The 6,196-nt window shown below is 24.6% G+C and overlaps 1 long non-coding RNA gene across 6 annotated transcripts in view; it reads right to left on the reverse strand.

Moving 5' to 3' along the window:
- Positions 1–1,298: 1,298 nt before the first annotated feature.
- Positions 1,299–6,196, reverse strand: part of LOC111617810 — a 15,456-nt gene continuing 10,558 nt past the window's right edge. Inside the window, exons 2-6 of one of the 6 annotated variants that reach the window (XR_002755494.1) lie at positions 5,038–5,478; positions 2,966–3,096; positions 2,722–2,884; positions 2,412–2,587; positions 1,299–1,480 (exon numbers count right to left, since the gene is read on the reverse strand). This is a non-coding gene — a long non-coding RNA (uncharacterized LOC111617810). Of the gene's footprint in view, positions 1,481–2,016; positions 2,588–2,611; positions 2,626–2,721; positions 2,885–2,965; positions 3,097–5,037; positions 5,479–6,196 lie in introns of those variants that run through there. The other 5 variants (XR_002755492.1, XR_002755491.1, XR_002755495.1 and 2 more) reach the window with 5 other exon arrangements.

Here is a 6,196-nt window from a genome sequence, read left to right on the forward strand (position 1 = left end):
ATCATTGAATTAATCTGATAACACGCTACTTACGCTTCATTTATACTATCATACTTCATTAAATCGAATTATAATAAGGAATATTAATAAATGACGGCATGATTTACATTTTATCGTACGCGATAGCGATGCGACACGGTCGCGTTACAACGCGCGAAAGCAAAATAAGATATCATTAGATTCACGCTTTGCTTTTACGATATCGGCATTTATTCGTATAATTAAACTTCATGATAATTTGTATTAATGAGTTTCTGAATTACGTTAAATTAAAGAAAAATTATTAAAATTCTTTATGAAAAATCTATAAATTAACTCAGAAGAAAAGAGAAATTCATCAGTCAATCATCAGCGCTTCGTTTCATATAAAAATGATATATCTGAATAAGATATTACTAAAAATAAAAGAAAAAAAATACGTGCATGAAACTGTAAAACTCGTATAGTAATTAATAAAAACCTGTAATTTTAAACAAATGACGATACATTTGATTAACGAAACAAGGTGAACAGCATCTTTTTTTTTTTTCTTGATGGATGAGTAATGATGCGGTGCTGATGCTGCGACTAAGTTAATTAAATTGATGTAAAGAAGTATAAATTTATCTTTTTATTAATATAGACTAATTTATTCTAAATATAACATTTTCTCATTTAAAAAATTAATCACGGAAAGAAGGAAATCCGTTAACGGATGCAGGCACTTATTGAAAATTAAGAATGAGATGCTGCTCTCGATGTATCATAATTTTTTTAATCCCAAAGGATAATGATAATTTACATCATTTTGAAGTTCAATTTAAAAAATAACCAAAACTTTTCTATAATAATAATAATAATAATAATAATGTATTTTTTTTATAATCAATAAACTTATTTTATATAATAATTGTAAAATTATAATTAAAGTATATCAAACTTTCTTGTCTAAGAAACTCTCAATTTAATCTTCACCAATTTATTCAATTTTAAATTAAAATTATTTATTTTATTGTCTAAAATATTGTCGATATATTTAATTAATTTAATCGAATTGAATTTAAATAATTTAATTTAATCAGACTGAATCAATTGCGTGTGTCTCTGTGTGTGTGTGTGTGTTTTTTTTTTACGTTAACAAATATTTGATATGGAATTTTAATCTTCTTGTTACATGGAATTTTTTCATTTTTGTAACTTCTTATATAAAAGTTTAAGGAAAGTTATGTAAAGTTTAACATTTTTACATTAAAATATTTATAAAAAAAATCTAAATTTTTATATTACAAACTTTATTTTTTTTCCTTAAAGATGCGTGACATTGTCCTTCCACCTCTGGGTATAATTAAAGGATCTATGTATTGATTTGTGTATAGAAATACTTGAAGATTTGAATTGCATCCAAATAGCTCGAGGATATTTTATTTTATTTTACTAATATATATTATTTTTTTTTATTTTCGTTTCTGCAATTTCTTTTGGGAATTATAAAATTTTTTTCCTATATAAAATAATAAAAAAAAATTCGATTTTCATCTTACATCGATCAATATAAACAAACAAAAATTAATTTAAATATTTAATATCTTAAATCTTTACTTTTATATTGTGAGATTTTTAAAAGTAAATAATTAATTTTATGTATTTATAAAGTAAATTTTTAAAAATAAATGTTTAAAATAAATATTTTGATAAATAAAAATGTTAGAAGAGATTGGATCGTTCTATGCGAATTTTATTCATATAAAAATGGGGTTTATAATAAATAATAAAAAAGATTGTATTATGAGAAAGTTTAATATTAAAAATTTAAATAAAAATACTTTAAGTTTGCTCTTCTATAGCAAATAAATAGATTAAGAAGTTATTCTTTTGTAATGGAACTTTCATGTTGTAACGTACAAGAAACGTTCATATTACAAAAAAATATGAGATAAATTTCCTCTTGAAGTAGGTTTTAAATTTTTTCAAAAAATCGAATTCATCATTTGCATGTAATATTTATTACTTTAACTTATTAACATACTAATAATAACTTTCTATAATCCAAAACATTAGCCATACTCCGACATTGAACATCTGTGATGAAGTGCAACGTTAACTTGGATACGAAGAGAAAAGATGAGGCGTAATGCCCAGGTGTCATTTCGCTAAATTTTTGATCATATGGACCACAAGGAGAAGCGAACGATGTTGCCACCATATATCACTACTAGCTACACTTAACGCCGAGGTGTCTTCGCTAATCGCGTCACGTGGCATCACCACACCCTTCTAATGATGAAGGACCTAGATGCCTCTCCATTCATGAATCATGGATTGTGGACTTAATTCTACTACATCTAGGATAGAGAAATCTTTTTTAAACGATCGCTTCTCTTTCCGGGACATAAACTCTGTTTGTTTTTAGGTAATTCTCTGAAGTGACAAACCTTTACTCTTCAAATTTCTTCATTTTATTCTCACACAACCTTTAAAATCTGAGAAGAAAATTGAAGAATCTTCTAAAATTTCGAATTAAGTTAAAATTTCTATTTCAAGTTTACGGCATTCCAATCTTCTTCGACGTGTTACAATCTTTAAAAACTATAATTTTTCTATATAAAAACTATCAAAATTTAATCTTAATTACCACATTTTTTCCTCCTAAATAACAAAATTAATTTTGTATTTTAAACATTGAGAATATGATATATAAGTTAGCTTACTGTAATTATGTATATAAAGTAAATATTAACTTACTTATGTAATGGTTACTTTATAAATGTTCAAATTTTAAATTAATTAAAAGCACCGTTAATCCCCATAAAAGGAAACAGCATTTAAAAAAGGGGGGAACGAGTGATGAATGTTCAAACACGAAACTTAATTATATATTTTTTCTTTCTTCTTCTTCTTGGCTTTCCTGAAGTTTAATTGAATAAAATTATTCTTGAAAATTTGTACAAACTTCGATTTTTGGATAAGTTTAAACAAACTGAAGTACTTAATGGAGATCGTAAAGTTAAAGTGACAAGAAAGCTGTAAATCTTCCAATCACATTTCACTTTCCATTTAGTTTTCTTCTCATAAGCTTCAATTCAATATATTTTACGTTGCTCTTGAGATTTAATAAATCTGTAATGGAATCATTTCGATTGAATATAATATTTTCCTATTTAATATATAATCATATTTTATAATTTCTGTAAATTTCTTAACGTTTTTCACTGCTTAAAATACACAAATATTCGCTATAAAATATCGAAATATTAATTAATTTTCGCTTTATTTTCATTTAAAATACATTTATAATTATAAAAATAAAATATTTTGTTATATTTTATATTATTTTAATTAATTATATACGCATTTTTAAATAAATAAATCGAAAATGTGTACGTTAATAAGGAGAAGAGTTATAAATAATACAACAAATTCATTAGAAACAATATAAAATTTAAAGCTTCTCCCCTTAAAAAATGGGTTTTTATACACATTTAAAGTTATTAAAAGGTTTAAATTAATTATAATTAATTAACAAGAAGAAAATTCGTTATAACGAAAATCAATTCGTTCAGAATATCATAAAAGTAAAAAAAAAATACTTTAAAAAATTCCTTTTACTGACATATCAACAAAATAGAGAAAGAAAAAAAGAAGTTCTTTTTATATTTAATTAAATCCTTCGGCTTTTTTAAAGTCACAAAATTGATGACTTGAACATATTTCGTGAATATTTTAATTCCTGGTAGATATTAAAATTCGTCGAAGCGAAAGAAATGATAGAAAGTTTTAGAAGAAAGACATTAATCTTCTAAATGACGATTCTTTCCAGTTTTGAAAATGTCACATACAATAATAACTCGATGGTTAAGAAATATTGCACCTTCCCCACTCCCAATAACGAAACACATGTTATATCGCCCTTAAACTCTTTGCCACCAATAGAAGAAATTAAGGAATGGCGTAAAGAAAATATATAGTCCTATATTGAAAACCTTATATATTTTATGCGGGGTCATTCAACTATTAAAAGTGATTAGTGATTTTGATTAAACTTGTGGAACACGATGAAAGATGGATACTAAAGCTCCTCCCAACTTAGGTTTATTATTGCGGTATCTTTTAAGTAATGGCTTTTCATATTCTTAAAAGCTTCTTTCCCAATTAAGAAACTTATAAATATTTCAATTGATGGTTAAATATTATCAGTTTTTTTTTCGTCTGTAGTTCTGTAGGAAACTCTTCAGTAATGAAGAAGTTTTAAGTCTCTTGAAGTTCGTTTCAAACAAATGATAAAGAGAGATGGGGGAAAAAATGTTGAATTAATGATAATTTAAAAATTTTTTTCTTTGTTTCGTACCTTTTATAATGTTATTTTATAAATCTGGTATTAAACAGTAATAAATTCTAAGTAAATGTAGTATCTATTTCGAATTTAAAACACATTTTCTTCGCATGTTTACGAACTTAAAACGGAGTTAAAAGACTTAAATTAGAGGTTTCTAGCTTAATTTTCTTCTAAAAATCTTCTTTCTAAATTGAAAATGCTCTTTAAATTTGTTGTTTAATTTAAAATTATCGCCTAAATTTTTTTTTAAATTGGGATTCATCTTAAATTCGAAGCAACATTTAGAAATAATATAGAAATAAAAATATTATTTTCCTTTATAATCAAAAATGTGTTGTAAAATACGAACATCTTTATAGAAATGTTTGATATAGATGTAAAAAAACCGAAGATATATTAATCTATATAAATGATCAAACTAACTATTTTCAAGAAAAATATATAAAATTTAATAAGTGAATTTAAGGAAAGTCACACATAAAATTACGAATTTGACACTCTCGTCTCTAAATAATGTATAAAGCGATGACGTTTCGGTGAGGAAGAGAAGAAGAAGGAAAAAAAGAAAAGAAAAAAAAAAAAAAAAAGGTATCCTTCAGAGAAGGTGACAGCACTACTACTTTTATCCGAACTACCGCAATTCGTCTGACAAGTTGATGACACCTCTTCTTCTAACATAACCGAATGTAAACAGTATTAATCTTGAAGTTCTCGCAATTACTCACCATTCATCGAAACTCTCTTATAAGAAGCATCACTTAATGAAGTCACTTAAGAAACCACTTTTACCAGAGTCAATGTTTGCTTACCAGTTTTTCTAAGTTAAAGAAAAGTATTTGTAATTCAAGTATCACACTGCATGCTCACTAACTCTTATAGTAATGGAGCGATCAATCAAAACGATGGCATTCAGCACATCCTGTTTGGAACCAAAGAAATTCTGATGGTTCACCTCTCTTGATCTCTGGCGCAAACTTGAAACACTCTACGTTCTTTTACTCATACATCATAGTTTCCTGTCACACTGTTTGGTTTGAATCTTACAGGATTTTAGCTGCACATCCTGTCACTGAAGACATTTTTATATCTACTTGAGTACTTCCTGAATTAAGAACGAAAAGCTGCTAATGTCGACTCCGATCCACATCTTCTCGCTTTCTAAAATTCTAAAATTACTCGTTAGAACTTCAATTTTTATATAAAAATGCCAACAAATTTTCTTTTCCAATTGCTCAAATTCTTTATTATAAAAGTATAAAAATATTTATTTATTTATTTTATTAAAATTAATCACCTGTTGATGTTATTAATTGATTAAACGTATTAAAATACCGTTATAAATCAATTAAACCGCATAAAAATTAACTTTATCTCGATTTTTAAAGGTTTAATTATATTATATTATATTTTTAACTGTAAAATTACTGACAATAATTAAATTATCTTAAGAAAATTGTGCATAAAAATAAACATTTTCAGCTTAAAATTAATTAAAATTTATATTTAAATTGATTTTAATTATCATTAATAATAATAATAATAATTATTATTATTATTTAAGTTAATTCTAATTAAATTGACAGTATATTATAATTAAATCAACCTTTCTTTTAAGCATTCTTCTTTGATATTTTATAATTTGTATATTTAAATAGGAATTTTTGTATAGAAGATTTTAATTAATTTAATTTAAAAAGGATATAAGATTGAATATAAACTTATTTAATGAAATTTATGTAAAATTAAGCGCGAAAAAAAATTATATTTACTTTTTCCTTTAAATTCCGCCTTTACTTTCAAATGCCAAATGGTTAAATTATTTTATGTTTAAGATAGGAAAATTAATTTTAAAAAATTAAATTAAAAAATAAATAATAATTAGAA

The sequence above is a fragment of the Centruroides sculpturatus genome, unplaced genomic scaffold (assembly GCF_000671375.1).
Source record: "Centruroides sculpturatus isolate CEXI.00-Female unplaced genomic scaffold, Cexi_2.0 scaffold277, whole genome shotgun sequence".
Lineage (NCBI taxonomy): Eukaryota > Metazoa > Arthropoda > Arachnida > Scorpiones > Buthidae > Centruroides > Centruroides sculpturatus.